The sequence below is a fragment of the Onychostoma macrolepis genome, chromosome 23 (genome assembly GCF_012432095.1).
Source record: "Onychostoma macrolepis isolate SWU-2019 chromosome 23, ASM1243209v1, whole genome shotgun sequence".
Classification (NCBI taxonomy): domain Eukaryota; kingdom Metazoa; phylum Chordata; class Actinopteri; order Cypriniformes; family Cyprinidae; genus Onychostoma; species Onychostoma macrolepis.
The window spans coordinates 20491210-20515800 of record NC_081177.1 but is presented as its reverse complement, the minus strand read 5'-3'; the positions used below and the strand labels follow the sequence as shown (position 1 = coordinate 20515800).

The 24591-nt window shown below is 39.9% G+C and overlaps 1 long non-coding RNA gene across 1 annotated transcript; it reads right to left on the bottom strand.

Annotated features, from left to right (window-relative positions):
* Positions 1-14104: 14104 nt before the first annotated feature.
* On the bottom strand, positions 14105-18508 carry LOC131532353 (uncharacterized). The gene is made up of 4 exons (XR_009268880.1): positions 18219-18508; positions 18042-18116; positions 16500-16534; positions 14105-14943 (listed from the first exon to the last, which is right to left on the bottom strand). It is a non-coding gene; the product is annotated as an uncharacterized LOC131532353 (long non-coding RNA).
* Between the last annotated feature and the right edge of the window lie 6083 nt (positions 18509-24591).

Below are 24591 nucleotides of genomic sequence, written 5' to 3'. Positions count from 1 at the left end.
GCTGAGTTTAAAAACTCAGGACACCATCAAACTCACTCTCTTCTGTTTTTGCTTTTGCCTTTTGCCACCGCATTTTGACGCTGCTCTTTGAGCGTGCTTCGGCCTGAATGCCAGCTGCTACTTAACACCACGATGAGAAGAAAAACCACCTAGTTTCGTTACATCCTTTCTTTCTTTTACTTTAATTTCTTTTCTTTCCGTTAAGCGTTTCATTAAGTTAAGTTTGCCGCAAAGTCCAGCTCCGACTGCACCCGCTTCAAACTTCAACCAGCAATTGACTCCAAAACCATCTTCAGCCAACGCCCTACCATTGGCTTTCCAAGACATCACTGCAACGACTACTGAACTGTAAGTCAATCAGAAACCTTGGGAAACCCCCTTTCTGCAGAGATAACAACAAAAGGGAATCCCTTAACACAAAGGCAACGCAAGAAAGTAACCTCCAGATTTTAGCTGAGCTGGTGTATTTAATATAAATTTTAGCCTCATTGAGAAAGTCAATGCGAGGGTTAAATAAGTGATTGATGGTTTTTCAGGTCAATGCAATTGCACATATTGCTGTAAACTTGGAATTTCACATTTCCATTCTCTAAACATATCCTTTCCTCACTTTCTCTCTTTCTGCAACTTGTGTGAATGTGTGAATGCGCGTGTTCATGTGTTAGATTAGTTTACAAGTCTTAGATTTATAAATAAAGTCTTATTTATATTGAAAACTTATATTTATATTATCTTGTGTTTTGTGCTTACAACTTAATGTCTTAAACTGCCAATCTTGTTACTGTGCTATTTAATAGTGTATTCACTATATTCTGGATTTTAATATCCAGTGCAGAGTTGATGTTATATGGCTCATTCAATGAATCGCTGCCGACTCAGTGATCAGCCTTGAAACAGTGAGTCTGTTCAAATTCCCTTTAAAATCATAAATTATTCCCTTTGAGCTAACAATGCACTTTCACAAGAATAGCATGACGCATGCGTGTGATGCAGCTGACTTCATCGTCTCCATATTCTGGTTCAAATAAGTAAAGCTGGGCAAACAAATTGCAAGTCATCCTCTCTGTCAAAATGTTGATGAAGACTGTTTCATGTACATTGTGCATCTTCCTCTGCATGTAAACAAGCCACAGAGCATCTGAGTTCTATGTCAGAATGTCGACTCCTGCATCAGCAGCAACATCACATGCAAATGCGTCGTGGTACTCTCATGAACACGTGTTGAAGACTGACATGGAAGAGAAGAAATTGTTGAGTAGAGTCATTATTTTGGTTTTCTTTGCAAACAAAAAGTCAAGTCAAGTCAAGTCACCTTTATTTATATAGCGCTTTTAACAATACAGATTGCGTCAAAGCACAGTATCAAATTGGAAGATAGAGTGTCAGTAATGTATAATGATAAGATTAAACACTCAATTTTCAGTTAAAGGCATTTCATTATTGAATTCTGAGATGTCATTGTCTAGTGCAGTTTAGTTTAAATAGTATCTGTGCAATCAAATCGGCGATAATCGCTAGAAATTAAGTGAAAAAAAGTATTCTCATAGCCTCATAACATTACGGTTGAACCTGTCACGAATCCTATGAACTTCCGTTCACCCACCACCAGAGGTCACTCGCTCACCACATTGTCTGTTGCACTACACTACTGTTGCATGGCACCCACGGACTACATTACCCATCATCCATTGCACTGACGACACACACAGCTGATGGCACTAATCACAAGCACACCTGATCCTATGCACACACTGATTACATGCCCTATTTAAACCCTGGACTTTCTTTCCCTCTCTGCTGAGTATTGTATGCGTTTATTGCTCCCCTAGCTGTAGCTACTCTACAGAGCCCCTGATAGATTTGTTTTGGCTTGTGTTTTCCCTTGTGTTTTCCCCTGCCTGTTTTGGCTTGTGTTTTCCCCTGCCTGTTTTGGCTTGTGTTTTCCCCTGCCTGTTTTGGCTTGTGTTTTCCCCTGCCTGTTTTGGCTTGTGTTTTCCCCTGCCTGGACTATTGCTTCGTTTTCAGATAACCTCTCTCGTCAAGCCCCTTTGGATACTGTTCGCTGTCGACCGACCCAGGCCCGTTTTGGATTACTCTTTGCCTTGCCTATGATAGACCTGTTTGCCATTGCTCGACCCTGCCTGTATTTATGACCAGCAGCTTTTCCAGCAATGGACCCTGGTCAGGTATGGATCCATTCAACCAGCTGCTCGATCTACGACAGGGGAGTTCATCCATTGAAGAGTACATCACTCAATTCTGTGAGCTAGCGTATATGATTCCATTTGATGAGGTTGTATTAAAAGACATTTTCCGTTTTGGATTGAGAGCCAATCAAGTCATGTTTACCTGAGGGGTAATTTAATTGTAGTTTAAGGGATTTTATGAATTATGCTTTGCTGTGTGCTGGCTCTTTGTTTACTGTGGGGAAGAGGAACGCGACGTCGCATCTGTGACTGAAATGGCAGACATACCAGCGTGCACTCACAAAATGGCAGCAACACCGGAGCCCGTTCACAATGGCGGCCTTAACCACACCCCGTCATGTCATTGCTGCCATTCATGAGCTAAGTCAAGTCACAGCTGATCATCCAGAGTCACTTCACGTCTCAGCTGATCATCCAGAGTCCCTTCACGTCTCAGCGGATCATCTAAAGTCAAGTCACATCACAGCTGTCCGTCCAGAGTCACAGCAGCACGTCACAGCTGTCCATCCAGCGTCACAGCAGCACGTCTCCGCTGACATTCCAGCATCACAGCAGCACGTCTCCGTCGTGGAGGTCTCCGGTTCGGTTCCGGTTCTGTCACGAATCCGGCCTATGAACTTCCGTTCACCCACCACCAGAGGTCACTCGCTCGCCACATTGTCTGTTGCACTACACTACTGCTGCACGGCACCCACGGACACACACAGCTGATGGCACTAATCACAAGCACACCTGATCCTACGCACACACTGATTACATGCCCTATTTAAACCCTGGACTTTCTTTCCCTCTCTGCCGAGTATTGTATGCGTTTATTGCTCCCCTAGCCGTAGCTACTCTACAGAGCCCCTGATAGTTTTCCCCTGCCTGTTTTGGATTGTGTTTTCCCCTGCCTGGACTATTGCTTCATTTTCAGATAACCTCTCTCATCAAGCCCCTTTGGATACTGTTCGCTGTCGACCGACCCAGGCCCGTTTTGGATTACTCTTTGCCTTGCCTATGATAGACCTGTTTGCCATTGCTCGACCCTGCCTGTATTTATGACCATGCCTTTAAATAAAAGCTTGCACATGTATCTGCACATCTCACGTCTCGTCAGCCCCGTTACAGAACCACTGATGTCACATGGACTATTTTAACAATGTATTTACTACCTTTCTGGGCCTGGAACGTGTCAGTTCTGTAAGGATTTATAAGGATTTAGCTCTTATTTTAGCTTTTGGGGAATCGATTCTTAAAGATTCAATATTGATTTGATTAAATCGATCTGATTCAAAATGTATAATTACACCTTATCGACTAGTCCTTCCAGCATCTAGCACTTGGTGTATCTTAGTAATTCTGCTTATTTCATGGCCAACAAAATTAGCATAAAACTAGTATTTTATTTGTTATGAGCAAGGTAACAAAGGATCGACAGCGCAAGGCAGTAACTGATCAAGTACAAAACACAAACACTGCTCTGTACAATGAAACCAAAAGTTTATTTGCTATTCTACGGCACAGTAAACTAAACTAAAACATACACACACACACACACACACACACACACACATACACACACGTTCTGGAAATGAGTTATTGCGATTTGAAGGAAGTTCCCACGATTCTAGTATCTGCGACTAGGTATTTAAATTCAACCTGAAGAAATCACAAGCAGAAATTGTTAGCGATCTTTACTGCTTAAAGATTAATTTGACCAGTTCAGCAAGATATGGAGATTTTGCTTGTTACTTGCATTCAAGTTGACAGATGACAGCGGCTGGTTTCCTGGATGGCTGCTTGAGGGAATCCCAGGCTGCTGATTGGCTGCTGACACGGTCGTTGTCTGACGCGCTTCTGGGGATGCCCTCCGACGATTGGCTGAGAGTGATGAAGCGCTGAAAGTTCTTCTTAGATTCTGTTTGCAAAGACTAAGCTTTGACGATTCCTGGCAGTCGTGAAGTTTCAACGAAGAGTTTGGATTCTGGAGTCTCATAGCCTGATGTTGTAGCTGTGAGTGCTTTGGAGAGAGCCAAAGATCAAGAGAGCAAGCAAGCCAGGAGCTTTTGTGTCCAGTCTTAAGCAGGCTGATTTCGGTCCATCCCGCGGCGATTGATCCAATCAAATTGTACCTGCAGGGCGGAGCCCCGCCCAGTACTGTTGCAGATCCCGTGTTTGCAGGCCTGAGGGCGTCAGTGAAGTGACTTTTTCCGGTGGATATACTGATCCATACATTGCGACCATGAGGTTCCTCTCGGGTTGCGAAAGGACTCTTTCAGTTCTGGATAAAAAAGATCTTTGTCATTTTCCTGATTGAGTTATTACCTCTCTTTTGAGTAGATAAGAAAAGCGCTGACAGGAAACCACTCAGAATATTGACATCGTGTGATAGTGATTAGTTTCGACCTCGTGATGAGTTGATCTGATGGCCTATCTGTGTCTGTTCGACAGGTCTTACAGTTGTGTTGCTGTGCAGGGTCAGAAATCACTCAAAAATATCTTCATTTGTGCTCCGAAAATTAACGAAGGTCTTACTGGTTTGGAATGACATAAGGATAATTAATGGCAGAATTTATATTTTTGTGTGAATTATCCCTTTAAATATCATCATGAACAGAACATGTAAGAATCCTAAATTTTTCTTAGTCACAGAGCCTATTTCTGCAATAATCCAAAAGCCAATAAAAATCCTGTTTGCTTTTTGTTGATGGAACTAAGGTGATGCTAACTTGGCCTACAAAAATGCATCTGCAGGACTCTGAGCTGAAATTAATAACAGACTAATTAAGTTAAGACACTGAGGTCAGTTTCCCCTCATTTAAAAGTAATAAGTATCAACCTTTTTGCACAAACATAACTCTGCAGAGTAATAAGCAGGGTATCTTTCAGAGGTTTTACACCACAGCAAATCCAGTGACTAGTTCTTCCTCAAAAGCGCTCATTTTAGCAGCCTAGTTACATAAACACAAGCTCTGTTTCTTTTGAGAAACACAAAGCTGTGAAGATGTTCCACACAGGAGGCTGCAGTTCCATTAAATGGTCAGCTAAATATTTATGGCCCTGGCTGTCATTCTGGAATTGCGCAGTTTCATTATAACCTGTTTTCATTTATTTAGATTACCAATGTGAACAAACCAAGTCCTTATTTTTCACTTGGGAGGATTAAATGCTAAAAATGTTTCCAAAATTATTGTCTCATGCACTTTGAGATGATTATACTGTATCATTTTCACAGCTTGGGTGGTTACACTTCCAGTTTCGTGGCTCTTAAAATATCAAGACCAGGTTTAGTGAGCCAAATTACAGTTTTAATAATGATATGTGTGTCATTCTCTACATTTTGGCTACGTAAATAAAACATTGTAACTGGAGTAGATGCAACTTAGTTGCGTCAATATTCACTGATAATGTTTCCTTCCAGTGAGTCATTCAAGTGAGTCACTCAAAAACTAGTTTAATTCAAATTTGTGAACTCAATCAGCTGATTCACTGGGAAGTTTAGACCCCAGATAAAGAGTCGTTCATGAATTTGACATCTTCAAATTTTGGATTCAATGAAGTCAGCAGTGAAATACCCAAAACACTCTATAGTAAACAATCCTTTCATAATGATGTCACTTAGATTTCCTCTTTATGTTCACATGATTGTCTGATTAGTTATTTGCATTAATAAGCAGGTAAGTAGGTGTGTTTTAATAAAGTGGCTATACTTTTAAATATTAAAGCTATAAATTAAGCTTTGTAAAAATATTTCACAGAATCAGAATTAATTAATCTTTTGTTTTCTCCCACATCTCCTCCTTGCATGGGTCACTGAGAAGTCTTGAATCATTAATTAACTTCATGTGAGTCAAGTTCACTTTGGTGAATTCTGCTCATATATTTGGGTTAATTAAGTGCAGTGCCGCTGCTTTAATGATGCTGCACATGTAAAAACGACGAAGATATAAAGCCAGTGTTTTTTTTTGTTTTTTTTGTGATTGTGCATGTGGGAGTTTGTGTGTGAAGATTTTGAATGCTTCAATTAAGATGGCATTTTAGCGGTTGTCATGGTGCTGTGACACATGCAGCAGTCTAATGACAACACAAATATGAACTGATCCTCATCACTGGAGTAATCTCTTTGAAACCTTTGGTTTGTTTTGCGCTCTCACCCTCACATTTTACCACCTCCACACAGACACTTACACAGCAGCAACATGCACACTCCTAGAAAAAAAATAAAATAAAGAATGAGTGTGAGTTTGACACACACATGTGCCATAATAATTTATAGTCTTTAAATTATTATTGATGTCTTTGAATTATGCTTATATTTTCACACCATGTTGTGTAAGTTCATTTAACACCTCACAGCTCGTGTCTTCTCATTAAGCTGAAATATTCAACAGAGCTTCACATCTTGAATAAGTCTCTATAATATTTGATAATATTCTATATTTCTAATTCTATAACTGATCATTGAAGGTATAACCATAGTTTCTCTCCAAAACCAGAGATGGGTGAAACCTGTAATTATTATCCATGGTAACCATTGCTGTGGAATGATGGCTAGACTTTGATCAGATAACAAGTGTGCATGAGCGAATAGCTATCTGGTAATGGTGTGAAGTATATGTAGCTTTAGAGACATTCCTTAGATTCTTTTTATTTACGTTTCAGAAGATGAACATTTCCCCAAATCATAGAGAATGTGCTGAATTATACATTAAAAACCCATTGAAATAGGTTCTTATAAAGGGCTCTGATGAAAATTACGTAGATCTGTTTACATATCAAGATCTCAACAGCTTTGTCAATGCGGTTTTGTTCTGTATATTTTCAATAAAGAGAAAAACACCTGGCAGAGTATATTTTTAGCTTTTCCAACAAGAGAAATATCAACCTTTTAGCTTAGACTAAATTAACTGTTAGTGTTTAATCAGAATAACTTTCATTTATCTCATCAAGTCATTCCATGAGGTAGAATATTCATGGTCTCTATATTTATGACCTTGATACTGTAGGGAGCGAATTTATTTCCTTATAAAGTTAATACTGAGGCCACTCTCCCAAAGACAGATGCCATGCAATAAAGCCATGAAACTAACCTGGAGAAGAGATCTCCAAAGACAACGAAAGATCTCCAAAGAGAACAAAAGATCTTCAAAGAAAATAAACACCACCCTGACCAAACTTATTTCTTTGATCATTTACGACCCCATTCTCCCCGTCCTCTCTAACTCTCTCTTTTCCCCCAAAAAAGCTTCCCTCAAAGCTCATTGAGAATAGCTATAGGTATATATATCATATATCTTGTGAACCCGTTGTTTTTCACCTTCATGTTTGGTATCATTTTAAAGGTCTCTGTGTGATTGGTAAAATGTTCTCAATTTCACAGTAGTTACTTATATTATGGGAAATACTGGAAACTTAAGTGAATTCTGTACCTCTGTTGTGGGGGCGGTCTCCTTTCAAAACCTGATAAACATTGCTCTACAGGTGTGACCATTTGGGGCACGAGAACAGCTCCTAGAGAGGTTTCTCGTCCCCCATACACATATCTAATCTGTTTTCGGGCAGAGAATAAATGTTTATGGGCCTTTTGTTCTGGTAGTATTTAAGGGAAAGTTGCAAATCAGTCATCGCGATTCTGCAGCCAGATCAGCCTGTAGTGTGGAGGGTATTTAATATGTTCCATACTATGTAGTTTCTTCTTGAATTCAGGTAAACATTTTACTCTTAGATTCATCTTTGAACAACTGATGTTATGCATTTTCTTATTATGAATTTGTGATTGTGAGACTGGCGCCTTGGCCGATGCTATAGGCTCAAAAGAGACATTAGGTCCCCAGTGAACGGATAATTGAAAGTATGGGACGTTGAGAATAATCAAATATCTAAATTAATATATAAGCGATATTTATGATCAGTTTTTAATTAGTCTAAGTTTAATGATCACTTGGAATTGGAGTCAGATCAGAATTGGAGCTAGATCAAAATTGAAACTAAATCCTGATGAATTCAGAAGCGCAAGTAAAAGACCGAACATGCATTAAACCTTCGACCAGGCCGCTGGATTCCGTTGTTTGAACTAGCGGGTGGATCCTTACAATACACACATTTATAAGACATTGCAGACATTTTTCATGAAATCGTCCCGGGTTACTTGACTGTAACCCTGTTCCCCGAAAAAGCGGGAACGAGATGCTGCGCTGAAAGCGCTATGGGAACATTCTTTGTTCGACCGGTTGTTGAAGCACGTGTGTCAAACACGCCAAACTTGGCTTAAATAACCTCGGTTAGGTGACGTCACTCGATTACGAACACCTGGAGGTTATAAATAGATGTGACGCAGAAACATCCTCAGGTCAAAATTTTGTCTGAAAGGACGTCCAGTCACGCTTACAGTGCGGCATTGAGGCGCAGCATCTCGTTCCGCTGGGGAACAGGGTTACAGTCAAGTAACCGGGGCGTTCCCCTATCAAAAGCTACTCGATGCTGCGCTGAAAGCGCTATGGGAACGAGAATACCAACGCCGCCGCACTGGAAGTGTCTGGACCCCCAATGTTGTGTAGTGTGCGCACAAACATGAAAGAGGTCTCAGACATGACTCTGGGATGTCGACTCAAGGACATGCGAGCCCGGAGTAACATGAACATCCAAACTATAGAATCTAACAAATGTGTGCGGAGAGGACCAACCTGCCGCATCACAAACTTGCTGCAAGGGGACACCTCTTGCCAAAGCCATGGAAGACGCAATCCCCCTGGTTGAATGGGCCCTTACACCTAGAGGCGAAGCTTGACCACGCGCCTCATAGGCTAGGGTAATAGCATCCCTCACCCAATGTGACATAGTCTGTCGAGTGGCAGCCGCCCCGGTTGCGCCTCCAAAACATCTGGCTGCTCCGACTTACGCCACTGGCTAGTGCGGTGGACATAAATCTGGAGAGCACGTACTGGGCACAGTAAGTGAAGTTTCTCCTGCTCCGGTGTCGTGAACGGCGGAGGGCAGAAGGCTTCGAGAACGACCGGATTTATGGTCGAGAATGGAACCTTCGGAAGATAACTAGGGTGAGGATGCAAAATAGCTTTGACCAGCCCAGGGGCAAAATCTAGGCAGGATGACGAGACTGACAGAGCCTGCAAATCCCCAATTCTCTTCAGAGAAGTAATAGCTGTCAGAAAAACCATCTTTAGGGTCAGAAGCCTGACAGGCGCTGACTCTAGTGGTTCGAAAGGGTGTCCACTAAGCCCTCAAGCACTATAGCTAGGTCCCATGAAGGAACTGTCGCTCTAGCGGGCGGCCTCAACCGCTTAGCTCCTCGAATGAAGCGGGCAACTAGAGGGTGTTTCCCACGAAACCCCATCAATCAGAGCATGGCAAGCCGAGATGGCGGCCACGTAAGTTCTGAGAGTATTAGGACATGTTCCTGAGGACAGTTTCTCTTGCAGAAACTCCAGTACTGAAACAATCTGGCAGTGAGCTGGGTCTGCATGGTGTGTCTTACACCAACTTTCGAAAACGCGCCATTTACTGGCATAAGTTCTTCTAGTGGAGGGAGCCCTAGCGCTCAGAATAGTCTCTATTACATCGGCTGGAAGGCCAGCATGTCTCAGTTGGTCCCCTCAGGGGCCAGACATGAAGGTTCCAGAGCTCGGGCCGGGGATGAAATATTGTCCCCTGTGCCTGAGAGAGAGATATGGCGAGCCGTCGAGGAGAGATATTAGATCTGAGAACCATATCCTGGTCGGCCAACGGGGCGCTATCAGTAAGAGGCGAGACCCTCTTGACGGACCTTGGCCAGGACTCCTGGGAGCAGAGCGACCGGGAAATGCGTAAAGACGCAGTCTGGGCCACACATGGGCCATCGCGTCCAGACCCAGGGAGCTGGATGAGTCAGAGAGAAATAGAGGGACATTGTGCTGTCTCCTGTGAAGCAAAGAGGTCCACCTCTGCTTCGTAAAATCTTTCCCAGATTTGACTGACTACTTGAGGTGGAGTTTCCATTCCCGTGTATCACAGCTTGTCTGGACAGCAAGTCTGCTCCCACATTCATATGTCCGGGATGTAAATCGCCCTGAGGGACAGGAACTTGTCCTGTGCCCAAAGCAGAACCTGGTGCGCTAGCTCGTTCAAGCGGCGCGACCGCAGTCCACCCTGACGATTTATGTAAGAGACTACCGCCGTGTTGTCCACCCGCACTAGGACATGGTAGCCTCTTAACTGCTGGAGGAAGTATTTCAGGGCCAGAAATACAGCCTTCATTTCGAGGCAATTGATGTGCCATTCGAGAAGATGACCTCTCCAGATCCCTTGGGCTGGGCGGCCATCTAAGACCGCTCCCAGCCCGTGAGGGATGCGTCTGTCGTTAGCATCTTGCGGCGACAGCACGGACCTAGAGTGGGACCCAAAGTCAGAAACCGGGTCTGAACCACATAGAAAGGGTACGAAGCCCTGGCGCGTAACCCTTATTTGCCTCTGGGGATTGGCCCTTGGATGAAATCCCCTGGCTCTGAGCCACAACTGAAACGATCTCATGTGCAGGAGACCCAAGGGTATCACCGTGGATGCAGCTGCCATGAGACCTAGAACCCTCTGAAGGTAATGAACAGTAATCTTCTGGCCTAGGTTGATGTTCTTTAGGGCGTTTAGAATGGATTCGACGCATGCAGGAGACAGATGTGCCCGCATTATGATCGAATCCCATACGACCCCCAAATACGTTGTCCTCTGAGCAGGAGAGAGAACGCTTTTCTTGGCGTTGAGTCTCAACCCCAGAGATTCGAGATGAGCTAGGACGACATCCCGATGTCGAAGCGCTAGCTCCTGAGACTGAGCCAGAATCAGCCAGTCGTCTATGTAGTTTAAAATGCGGATGCCCTGGAGTCGTAGAGGAGCCAGAGCTGCATCCATGCATTTGGTGTAAGTGCGGGGTGACAAGGCTAGGCCGAACGGAAGAACCCGATATTGGTAGGCTTCGCCCCCGAAAGCGAACCTCAGGAACTTCCTGTGTTGTGGCAATATTTCTATATGAAAATAAGCGTCCTTTAGATCGATAGTCACAAACCAATCCTCTGATTGGATGTAAGAAACAATCATCTTGATTGTCAGCATTTTGAACTTGTATGTTCTGAGGTAGCGGTTCAACCCGCGAAGATCTAAAATCGGACCCAACCCCCCATCTTTCTTGGGAACAAGAAAATACCGGCTGTAATAGCCTGACTGTCTGTCTGGCAGGGGAACACGTTCTATGGCCCCTTTGTCCAGCAGAGTTTGCAACTCCTGTGTCAACAAATGCGCCGTTGAAACGCGGAGGACGATACGTAAACTGAACCCTGTAGCCTCTCTCTACAGTCCTTTCAACCCACGGAGAGATATTTGGCAGTAGCTTCCACGCTGCCAGCTTCTCTGAAAGGGCACTAGTTTTGACACTTCGCTTTGATGGGGGATGTTAGATGTCTGGCATCCTGAAACGTGGCAGGAGGAAACCGAACACCTAACATTTAGCTGGAGACCGCTGGTCCCGAACGCCAGTGGCGGCGGAGATTGTACAGCGGCCCCCTGAGGGTGCCAGGAAGGAGCCTCTATTCTCTGTTGGAATTGTACGCGCCCCTCCCTGGGGGGACACACCCCCACGGTCCTGGGCGCACCAGCCTCAGGACTTCTTTTTGGCGGAGATGAGGCTCGCAGGTCCGGTCTCTTTGAGGCGGATCAGACGCTGTGGCGAGCCGCACCCCAGTCTCTTCGAGGGGGTGCTCGGCTCGCCACACTCTCTTTCTGCGCTTCACGCCTCAAAGGAACTGGACCTGGTCGGGACCGGGTGGTCGACGGTCCCAACTCTTGAGCACGGCGGGGAAGAAACCTCACAAATGCTTCCTCATAGCGCTTCGCCTCCCGAAACCTAGTGGCGACGGTGTTGACGGCGTCGCCAAATAGGCCGGAAGGCGAGACGGGGGCATCAAGGAGGAAAGCGCGGTCTTTGTCCTTGATGCCCGTGAGGTTGAGCCACAGATGTCTCTCTGTGGAAACCATTGCAGCCATAGAACGGCCGATGGCACGGGCCGTCTGCTTGGTCGCACGGAGAGACAAATCTGTGGCCCGGCGAAGTTCTAAAAACGCCTCCTCGTCAATTGACCCGCCAGTGCTCAAGTCTTTCAGCAGGTCAGCCTGATATGCCTGCAAAACCGCCATAGTGTGCAAAGCAGTACCAGCCTGACCCGCTGCCTGAAAGGCTTTCCCACCAATGAAGATGTTACTCTGCATGGCTTGGTGGGGAGAGTTGCTTTCTTCAGTGATGATGAGGTCCCAGGAGAGATAGCCCGCGGCGTCTCTTCGATCTGGGGCATCATCATATAACCCGATGCCTTTGCATCAACGATAGTTGAGTAGATCGACGTCGATGGCACAAGAACACGGGACGAATATGGCTTGTTCCATGAACGAGTTAACTCGTCATGGAGGTCACCGAAAAAGGGGAGAGACCGTCGCTGAGGCCCCTCCCCCCAACCACCCGACAGATATCTGTCATCTAACTTTGAGCGCTTGGGGGACTCTTGCTCCTGCGGCCAGTCTAGGTGTAACCGATCGACTGCCCGAGTAACCACCTCGAGTAACTCCTCATATGCTTTCTCATCACGAGAGGCGCTCTGAGGTGGCACTCTCCACCTCCCAGAAGCAAGAGATGAAGTCTCCTCGGCCCGTTCAGAAGAAGCGCCGCGCGCTTGAGAAACGGACGCGAGCTTCATGATCTGGCGAGCGCGAGAGAAAGGGCAAGTCCGTCTCACGCGCCTCGGCCAGATCGGCACGCGATCCCCACGAGCTTTTAAAGAAGGCGAGCCGCGCGCGAAGCACTTTGATGGAGAGGAGATCGCAGTGCTTTGCACTCGCCCTCGAGCCCGAGGATCGCGTGCTCTTCCCCCAAACACTCAAAGCAGAAAGCATGGAGATCATCGTCAGAGAGCTGCCTCTGACAAGGAGGTAAACATCTCCTATGCTGATCCGCCATAGTGAGCAGCTATCTTTATATATATAAATAAATATCTATAACTACTCGCTTCCTGCTTTGCCTTTTTTTTTTTTTTTTATCGTGCTTTTTTTCCTTTTTTTCTCTCACACACACGCACACAACAATGCGGTCCTTGAAGACAAAAGACCTGAGGATGTTTCTGCGTCACATCTATTTATAACCTCCAGGTGTTCGTAATCGAGTGACGTCACCTAACCGAGGTTATTTAAGCCAAGTTTGGCGTGTTTGACACACGTGCTTCAACAACCGGTCGAACAAAGAATGTTCCCATAGCGCTTTCAGCGCAGCATCGAGAGTAGCTTTTGATAGGGGAACTGACTTATTGATAGCACATACTCTGTCCTGTGGTTGTTCTTGTGATGTACTGCATAAAGAAGACTTTTGATGGATTGAAGATTCGGCCTTTGTGTCATTCAAAGAAACAAGACGTTCTAGTTCATGAACAGGAACCGAACATTGTGCTTTGTTGCTCATGCATGTGAGTTTAAGTCATATTCACATCATTTAACGATCTTTGTCTCTGTTGTTTCCCATCACCTCTCGCACTATTGCTATTGGTGATAAAAAGAATAATAATTTTGATGATTTATTCATAATAATCCCAGATAGCAAAAATCATTTGGGCCAGATCTGGTCCAGACCCATCAGACGTTCTGGCCCAGATCCGCATAACGGACTTGGGCCGGTGTCTTTTGGCACAACGGGCCAATACCGGCATGGATCCGTTTTTTCCGGATCTGGGCCAGAACTGGGCCAGCTCCAGACCAGATGCGGATTCCTTTATGGTGATTTGGCCCAAATGTGGGCAGGATCTGGTCCAGTACCATGCCGGATCTGGGCCAGCTCATTTTGTGTATTATATATAGGCCTTTATACACACACACAAATAAGTTGTATACATATCTAGAATTCAAACACAATTTGTTTATTTGTACAGTGCTTTTCACAATACATATTCCAATGCAGCTTTACAGAAAATGCATTTAAAAAGAGTATTGCATTTAAAAGTTACAAATAAAAAGAGTAATGTCCATATGCCACAGTATTTGTACAGTTCCCAGATAATACAAATCATACAAGTAGATAATGACTATTTAAGTAGAAATGATAAATACCTTTAAAAGCAATGATTACAAGCATCTTACCCAGACAGCAAGGAGTGTCAGCCCAGATCCGGCCCACAACTGGCCCGCATGGATTTCACACGGGCCAGATGTGGGCTGGATCTGGTCCGACACTCCTTGCTGTCTGGGTACATAATACATAATTAAATATCTTTCTTTTTCCCTTAAGGTATAATATCAAGGTCTTAGACAACAAAAAGTTTAAAGAACTGATTTAGATGTACAGACAATTACTGTCCTGAACACTACTAAAACAATATTCATATTAAAACAATTGAATTACTACACTACATCTTTTCTTTTGATAATTTTTGCATCAAAAGCAAAATTAAAGTTAATTTAAAACTACCCCAAGTAGTACAAGTCTCTACTTCTAGTGCTTACTGTACATAATATTCACTAAGCTTAAAACAGTGCTACACAATGAGAATGAGAAGAATCTGAATAATTACCACAGGGAAATTTTATATCACAGGGAAAGGTCTTACAAATGTGTGTCACCGTTGTGTGCTTGAGTTGGTTCTAGTTGTTCGAGTCTTCTGCAATGCCGTTTTGAGGTAAATGCGAGCCCTCCATCTGACTCCACAGCTTAAAGACAGTTCCCCCCTTTTCGTTGTCTCTAAAAAAAAAGATTAAATATCTTTTTAATATTAAAATATTAATATTAAATATATTATACACACACACACATACATACAGTACATATATACACAAACACACACATAAGGTCAGAAGTTTACATACACCTTGCAGAATCTGCAAAATGTTAATTATTTTACCAAAATAAGAGGGATAAGATATTTACATATTGTCCACAAGAGAAAAAAAATGTTGAATTTATAAAAATGACCCCGTTGTTTACATCCACTTGATTCTTAATACTGTGTTGTTCCCTGAATGATCCACAGCTGTGTGTTTTTGTTTAGTGATAGTGGTTCAGGAGTCCCCTGTTTGTTCTGAACAGTTAAACTGTCTGCTGTTCTTCAGAAAAATCCTTCAGCTCCCACAAATGCTGTGCTTTTCCAACATTTTTGTGTATTTGAACACTTTCCAGCAGTGACAGTGTGAAAAGATGGATCTCAAAATCATACAGAGGACAACTGAGGGACTCATATGCAACTATTACAGAAGGTTTAAACGCTCACTGATGCTCCAGAAGAAAAAAAAAATGTATTAAGGGGTGAAAACTTTGAAGTTCATGGTAAATTGAACCATTGTGGAAACATGTAACCCAGACAGCAACATAGTGTTGGCCCAGATCCGCCCACATCTGGCCCGCGTGAAATCAATGCGGGCCAGATGCGGGCCACATGTGGGCCGGATCTGGGCCGACACTGCTTGCTGTCTGGGAAGTATCTTCTGTAGCTTCTGAAGGGCAGTACTAAATGAAAAAAATATTTAGGCAAAATAAGAAAAATTTACACCTTCATTCTGTTTAAAAGTTTTAATGTATCGTGTTTCCTTCTGGAGCATCAGTAAGCATTTTCACTTCCAGTTCTTTTCCACATCATCAATGTTATCCATGGTTAGCATTTTTTAATTTTCCTGTAATCGAGTAATTTTGTCCTGCTTTGTGTGTAACAAAGATAATGTTCATTCTGCTTACTGCCCATAGGTGTGAAGTATAATAACTGATATAACAGAAGAAAAGCAAGGAGAACCTGTGCCACCGTTTTATATATTAAAAATACACAACTAATTGCATATTACACAGATATGTTATGAATGTATTTGTTTCATTTAGTATTACAAAGCAAGGAAGGCAATGTTTAAGCCTTACACATAAGAGTCACAGTTTATTAACATGCTCCACTGTGGAAATTAGTGCATGGGACATCAGTGTCATACACACTTCCTTTAATCACCGACTTGAGATGAAAAAGGGTTTGTACCCAAATGACACACAGACTATAGCATTGCTAGAGGACTATGACTGTTATAACAGGTATATTGTTCAGGATGAGTGTGAAGTTATTTGAAGGAGCATTTCTCCAGAAAGCTGCAAGCCTCAATCGGCCCTAACAAACAGTATGTTTTGAACAGCACAAGTTGTAACATTATCAGGCACTCATTATTATCAATACTCAATTATAAATTGTGGCATTCAAATAGCTTGAATAACTCAAACTCCACTGAAAACTAAAAAAAACAAACAAACAAAAAAAATGGACTCACCTTACTATTCGACAGTCCCGGCTCTCAGGTGGAACCTGAAATTGAAACAGATCATAATATAGTGTTGCTGGACAATTTCTCAGTTCATTTACCCAATTAACATGGAGCATACCGTTAACAGAAATAAAAGCATATTTTGGCAAAGATTTTATAAATAAAAACCATACCAAACAATATAATGCAATACATGTCTGTCTCCTCAGTGCCCCTCTGTTTCTATCATTCAGTGTGCTTGAAAGCGTTCTGCCTGCTTATTCAAGGGGACTGGGCTCGTCAAAAGTTTGGACACATTACTGTTTTTAATGTTCTTGAAACAAGTCTCTTATGCTCATCAAGCCAGCATTTATTTGATCAAAAATACAGAAAAAAAAAATATTGTGAAGTATTAAAAATAATGAAATGAAATAAAATGGTTTTCTATTTTAATACACTTCAAAATATAATTTATTTCTGTGATCAAAGCTGAATTTTCAGCATCATTACTCGTCTTCAGTGCCACATGATCCTTCAGAAATCATTATAATATTATTATTTGCTGCTCAAGAAACATTTCTGACTCCGTTGTTATCGATGTTGGAAACAGTTGTGCTGCTTAATTTTTTGGGAATCTGTGATAGTTTTTTCAGGATTTATTGATGAATAAAAAGTTAAAAAGAAAAGCATTTATTTATTCAGCTTTGCCATCACAGAAATAAATTATATTTTAATTACAATTTTAAAAGTAATTATCAGTTAAAATGTTTTTTTATGAATATATTGTAAAACGTAATTTATTCCTGTGATCAAAGCTGTATTTTCAGCATCATTACTCGTCTTCAGTGTCACATGATCCTTCAGAAATCATTCGAATATTATTATTTGCTGCTCAAGAAACATTTCTGATTATTATCAGTTGAAAAACAGTTATGCTCCTTAATATATGCAGAAACCATGATATACAACCATTCACATGTTTGGTGTGTGTTATTTAATAGAAATGACTGTTTTTATTTAGCAAATAGGCATTAAATTGATAAAAGTAAAAAAATGTATAATGAAGCAAAAATATATATTTCAAATAAATGATGTTCTTTTGAACTGTCTATTCATCAAAGAATCATAAAAATGTTTCCAGAAAATGTTAAGCAGCAAAAACTTTTTTTTTTTTTACATCTAATAATAATAATAATAATAATAATAATAAGAATAAGAATCATTACTGATAACTGAGCACCAATATAAATCCAGCACTAAATCAGCAAGTTAGAATGATTTCTGAACGATCGTGCACTGAAGACTGCAGTAATGATGCTGAAAATTCACAGGAATAAATTACATTTTAAAATATATTCAAATGATATTTCACAATATTACTTTTTTAATTTTATTTTTGATCAAATAAATGCATGCAGCCTTGAGGGTTAGTACTTAAACATTAACACTGCTAGCCCACCATGACAGGCAGCAATCTTAAACATTAAATTTTAATGGAAGCAGTCAAAATTACTATAGTTTAAATTAAGTAATTAAGTTAAAATTCGTTAATTACGTATAATTACAGACCTCTGGACCGTTTTCTTCATGTTAGCAAGTCCTCTGATAACATAGGCCTAAAGTGTTCGCCGGTCCAACACCGATCTAAGGAGCAATAAAAACACCAAACCTTTAAGTTATCGTGTACACAACATAATAAGAAATTAATTTGTTAGTAGAACAGTGTGACAACACGGTGTGACATACCTCGGTGAAGTTTTAACAGCGTGCAGTCCGTCTGCCTCGATCTTCTTGATGTCTTCTTCTTCTATTAAGGTTTATTGGCGGTTGGCAAACAACTTTTTGGTGCATTACCGCCACCATCTGGTGTGAGTGTGGACCAGAATGTTGTGTGTAAGCATTGTTTAAAAAAAACTATATCCTTCCACTTAAATTGGTTTCTCTAAGATATTGAAACAGTATATTACAACACATTTTTTTTACTCTTTCCGCAAAATGCTAATCAAGCCAGCATTTATTTGATCAAAAATACAGAAAAAAAAGTAATATTTAGAAGTATTACAATTTAAAATAATGGTTTTCTATTTTAATTTACTTCAAAATACAATTTATTGCTTTGATCTAAGCAAATATCTTTGACGTCTTCTGTTCTGAACACGCGCTCGTTTCGGACGCGGCCCGGATCTGCTCTGCTACAGTAGTTCCCGCCCACTGAAACCGGACCCGGGCTGGATCAGTGTTACAGCACTGAAACGGATGTGACTGTAATACGGATTTGCCGGTTTGAAAACGGATCCGGCACAGAGTCAACTGCTGTCTGGGATGCCTTCACTGAAGCATGCTTTATAAAATAGCATAAAATGGAAAGTAGTAATTACTAAAAAGTCACCTGAAGCATCCATAGCCCCACTGAGAATCTGGACAGAATGCAGAGACAGAATGGTTTACTTATTATTTCAGATTTTTGTACATCTCTGTATACTTATTTTGTGTGGAATACATAAATTAATAATAATGCAGAGAGAAGGAAGGAACACATGAATGGACAAATAAATAATCCAATTTATTCTAATTTATTCTTCAATATAAAGTCCATTTCTTCTCCTGTCTTTTGTTCTGCGCTCTATTCCCCACATGCCACTGTGATTTAGCGTCAGACCCAGAATTGTTTGTTGAACTGTGAAACGGTGGCAGTGCTGTGGGACCCCTGCGATACCAACAATCACTGACTCCAACAGACTATTTCTCTGTCATCAGAGTCTAATGTTCTCATATTAATCAGATTACTTTTAGATTACTTTTGATTTAACTCATTTATCACATTGATTTAAATAGCATTATCTTGTACCATAATGATGTAAACAATGCAAAGAGTAAGAAAACTTGTTCCATTCATTATAATTTACAACATGAAGTGCATTAAACATTATATTACATCAAGGTTTCCCAACTAGGGTTCGTAAAGGAACTGCAGAGGGGTTGTGAGTTTAAGGAAAAGTATTAGTTAATAAATAAATAAATTAAATAATAATAATAAAAAAAATAAATAAATGAAAATAAATAATTTTAAAACAAACTCCCTTTCTTTCTTTCTTTTTCTTTTTTTTACATTTCTTTTTCTTTTTTTTTTGAATTTCCTTTCTTTACTTGGCGGCCATATTTGCAACGCTTCCGGGCAGCTCGTACAAGACCTATCTTAATGAATGGGGGAATCCTGAAATCTCAAAAACTGCTCGCTGAACTCACAATTAAATTACATATGTCAAATCAACAACAAAAATCTGAAATTAATTGCCCCATGAATGTTGTTTCTTACGCTCAAATAGCATTTAAAAAGCTTATTTTTCAGGCTAGACCAGGAAATGTGCATGCGGAGTCATAACATGCTTTTGACTGCGCATATGCATTGGCAGGTCTAGTCAGGTTTCTATGGGAAATTTGGCTCTTTCATTTAGAAGATGGGACTATTCCTCCATATTGCGCATTGCAGTTTCTCCCATTCATAAGTATAAGAGATAACTCTTTGCATTTCTATAGTATTTGTACATTTTGGTGAATAAGGTTTAGATGACAAAAAGTTTTGTAATGCCTGCATTACATGTAACTAAGAAACAACATGAATATGTGCATTTTAATTAGTTATAATTAATAATACATGGTTAAAAAACCTACAGAGTAAATAATTCAAATAAAAATGAATGTGTTCATCAGTAGCCTAATTGATGCAATGTTGAAACCCTTCACATTAAATTATTTTTGTAAGTCCAGTGTTAAAATGCTGTCGCCGCACCTGACTAATGACTGATCTTTGTGTGAATGTCCACAAAACTGGACTATATATACATATATAATATTTATATAATCGGTAGTCTATTTTAGAAAGTTTAAAAGATGAAACATTTAAAAGATGAAAAAGGGAAATTAGGGAGAATCAATGATTTATGAATAATTTATTGCTATTGTGTGAATAATGTAATCCATAAAAAAGTAACTGTAGTCTGATTACGAGTATTTTAAAATGTAATTTACTCTAATTACAAGTACTTAATTTTTGGAATATGATTACGTAATCCAGATTACATGTAATCAGTTACTACCCAGCTCTGCCTATATGTATTCAGACAGAATTGTTATAATGGGCAGTGAAATCCATCATTTGGAAAGATAAATTACAAGGCATAAAACCATGTAAACCATAATGCATCAATTTATTATTAATAAACAGGATAATTAAATAAATGCTGAATGTGACTGACCACATGCATTTTTCTAGGTTTGTAGAATCACAAAACTGACTCCATTATGAAAAAATCATCATCTTTGCAAATTTAGTTTTGCAGATTTGCATGAGAAACAATTACTGTCCAAATAACTCTGAAGACTGAAAAGTACTTGGACACACCTACACTAATGTATACATATCATTATGTATTAGATAAAAAATATATATATATATATATATATATATATATATATATATATCAAAGTAATATAAAGTAAGTGGCATGTACTATAAAAAAAGATTGCTCAAGCATACTTAATACTGCTAAAACTCTAGTGTTATTTTATGACAGATGCCCTAAATGTAAGCATATTGGGGGCACTAGGGCACTATGATGGTAATAAATAATGTATATATGGGCACAATATGGCGCTATTATGGTAATATATTTGGCTACAATTAAGAACTTGTGGCACCAAATGTCATTATGAAATGTCTTCATTATTGTTATTTTCTCCTGTGATTGTCCAGCTGATTGCACAGTCATGTGGAGTGAGACACCATGAGCACAATGCCTGTCTGCTGGTGGGCTGTCCACAGACCAGCACCATGATGAGCAATTACCTCCTAACACTATAATCAACTCCCAGTACACTGTAAAAAATAAAAAGTTGAGAAAACCTTAAAAGTTTAAGGCAACCAGCTTCAGCAGATTTTTGAATTTTCTCAACTTCTTGTTTTCAGTTTATACAACAAAAAGTTGAGAAAACTCGAAATGATGAACTCGAGATTCGAAATGATCAAATTTAAACTTAATTTAAAAATTTCTGTGAAAGTCATCAAAAAGGAAAGCTATTTTTAATATGGAAGGACAGCTTTTGCTCTTTTCTTCTTTTATGTTTTCTTTTCTGCGTGTTCTCCTCGGCTGCAGTACTGTATGTTACACACACACACACACACACACTCAGTCAGACACACATCATGAAAGATCTGAGCATCTGTTGGCCTCAAGGTCAGTTTTCTGCTTGAATAATCTGACTCAGTATCATTTTGTACTCATAGGGAAGGTCACGTAGGTCACTTAAGCAACATTGCTATTATAAAACGATCTGAAGTCTGAGACCACATGCCATATAACAAAGGTTATCAAGAGCACTGATTCTATCCCCTGATCTAATGTAATTTAAATGATGTAACCACAGGGCCAGTTCCGGGTGATTTCAGTTCAGCACTTATTTAAGGAGTGTTAAATTGACCTATCAATCAAAGCTTACTCAAACATATCCCTCTGGTGAAACTATTACATTCTATTTATTTTAAACAGATTCACATTTTAATTGATTTGATCTAGTGCACTCTATAGAAACGTTAGCTACTCTTTTAAGGTGTCCTAGTTTCAGTGCAACTACACATTTAAGTACTCCAATATAAATTAACAACATGTACTTATAGAGTTATGAACAGGAATAACTGGGTTTAGTTGATTAGAAGCATGTAGCATGCAGAATTTACACATAACGTAACAAAGAAAATTATCAAAATTATCAGTTTCTTTGCCATTTTTCTGTGAAAAAAAAATAAATAAATTATTTGCCATTATGGCTGTGTGACTTTGCTTGCTTAGATTCAAGCCACCTTTTCCCTGTTCACTGCAGATGATAAACTGAAAGTCATTCAGATTCACAGACAACATTTCACTTCAAAACAAAAATAATTAATTTCAGTTAATTGGCCCCAAACAGCTGAAGTGATGAATGCATTTACTCAAATCTGATGTATCTGATGAACTGCAAAGGGAATTTTACAGAAAGCTTATCATTTAAGTGTGAGACTGGTTTTGTAATTGACTTTTCTTGGTGTAGTTAATTAACTAGAACATGGTATTCCAATGAAATTGACTGAAGACAGGAGTAATGTTAATGGAGATTTGTCAAGGTGTTCAATAAATCTGCATGGATGGATAAAATTGATTTTGAGAAAGAATCTTTAAGGCTAGCTCACATTCATAATGAATCTCAGTGCCAGAGAGCTACTTACTAAAAATAGAGATGCTGCCAAGTTCATTATTTTTAACACAGCTTATTGCCACACTATTGAAAAATGTAATTTGGCTTTCCAGTAGCAAGCTACTTTTTATAGCAAATAGCAGTGTAGTATGGCAAAATGCTGCATTGTTGTTTTTAATATCACACTATATTGCAAAAACTAGTTTTAGTAGTTTCAATGTGGTATAAATGGCTTAATAAGATGGCTTAATAAAAGCCAATGGCTTTATTTCATTTTAACTTAAATGAAAGAGACAAACCAACAAAACTAGAAACAAACCAACCGAATAATAAGCATTTCCAGATTTATTAAATATATGACTGCAATTTTGGAGAATGTTGAATAGAAATACTGGCATTTGAACTTCAAAAAGCTCCACCATACCACTTTAAATCAGTCCATCCCTAGTCAGTCCAACCAGATGTCTCAGCATATGGCAGTTACAGCTTTATATGGATGGAAATGACTGTTGCTACTCTTTAGACACTTGCAGTTCAGATCTCTGTTCATATGTTTCTCCATATGGCACCTGTTTTTGATATAAGGGTAGATTACAAAAGCTTTTGCGAAAAGGAAGAAAAAACTTGCTTTGCTGTCAAAACAGCCACATTTCTTAGACTGGAGGGGCAAGAGTTTACTTTTCTTTATACCTTTTTTTTTTTTAATCAGATATGGCAGTGACAGGGTCATTAGTTTCGCTTCAGTGTGTAATCCGACACATTTGTGCTGTTAAGACGGTCAACATAACTTCCCTGCTGGCAGAACACTAAGTAGAGAGCTCGTTAGGTGACATGATACAAACTGGGTCTCCTTCCTGTGCAGAAATGAGCTCTTGCGCTGCGGCTTAAAGGACTATCTTTCTGACTTTCACAATCCGGCTTACTTTTTTTAAATGGGGCAATCACTCCAAGATAACAACCATAGCCATTAGCCGCAGCTTCTTCGCCACTAATTTGATGCTTCTGTCATGTGTAAAATGTTACGCTGTTTCAGCCATTTCATTATTTTATGGTTTAAAGGGATAGTTCACTTAAAAATTTGTCATTATTTATTCACACTCTTTTTATTTTAAACTTAAATACCATTATTTCTTAACAAATTGTTATTTTTAAAGCACATTGTATACCATACAGTGGCATTGACATTCTGTCGAGCTCCAAAAAGTAAAACACAAAAAATAAATTTATATGGTTCATACTGATTTAGTTTTCTGAATCCATACAACAGTTTTGAATAATTAATAGACTGAAATGTAAGTTATTTATAGAAAATTTTAATTTCAAATTTGATGTTACTGACTTCCAAACTTGAAATTCATTCATTCATTCATTCATTCATTCATTCATTCGTTCATTTATTTATTCATTCATTTGTTCGTTCATTCATTCATTCATTCATTCATTCATTCATTCATTCATTCACACATTCATTCATTCATTCATCTGATATTTCATTCATTCACAAAATATGATATTTCTTTTTTTGTTCAAAAGAGGGAAAAAATCATATAAAAAGAAAGAAGGAAATACAAGAACAAAACAAAAAATAACAGCTTTACGTTACAGTCAGAGGTCACTATTATTATCTCTCTCTCTCTCTTTGGTATTCTTTGGTTTGGTATTCTGCATGGTTTGGTAAGTGTTTATTTTTACTAATTGTTGTTGTTAAAGAGAGTTTTTTACGCGGAGGGATGGCATTTCAGGTTGAGGCGCTGTCCTTACGCAATGGTTTCAGGTGTGTACCTGCTGATGAGGTAATGGTGGAGGATGTGCTTGTTGCGACAGGAGAGGCGGTAGGCCGTATATATTTCCTCTGCCTCTCACATGATCAAGGCTGTTGTGGTCTTTTTGA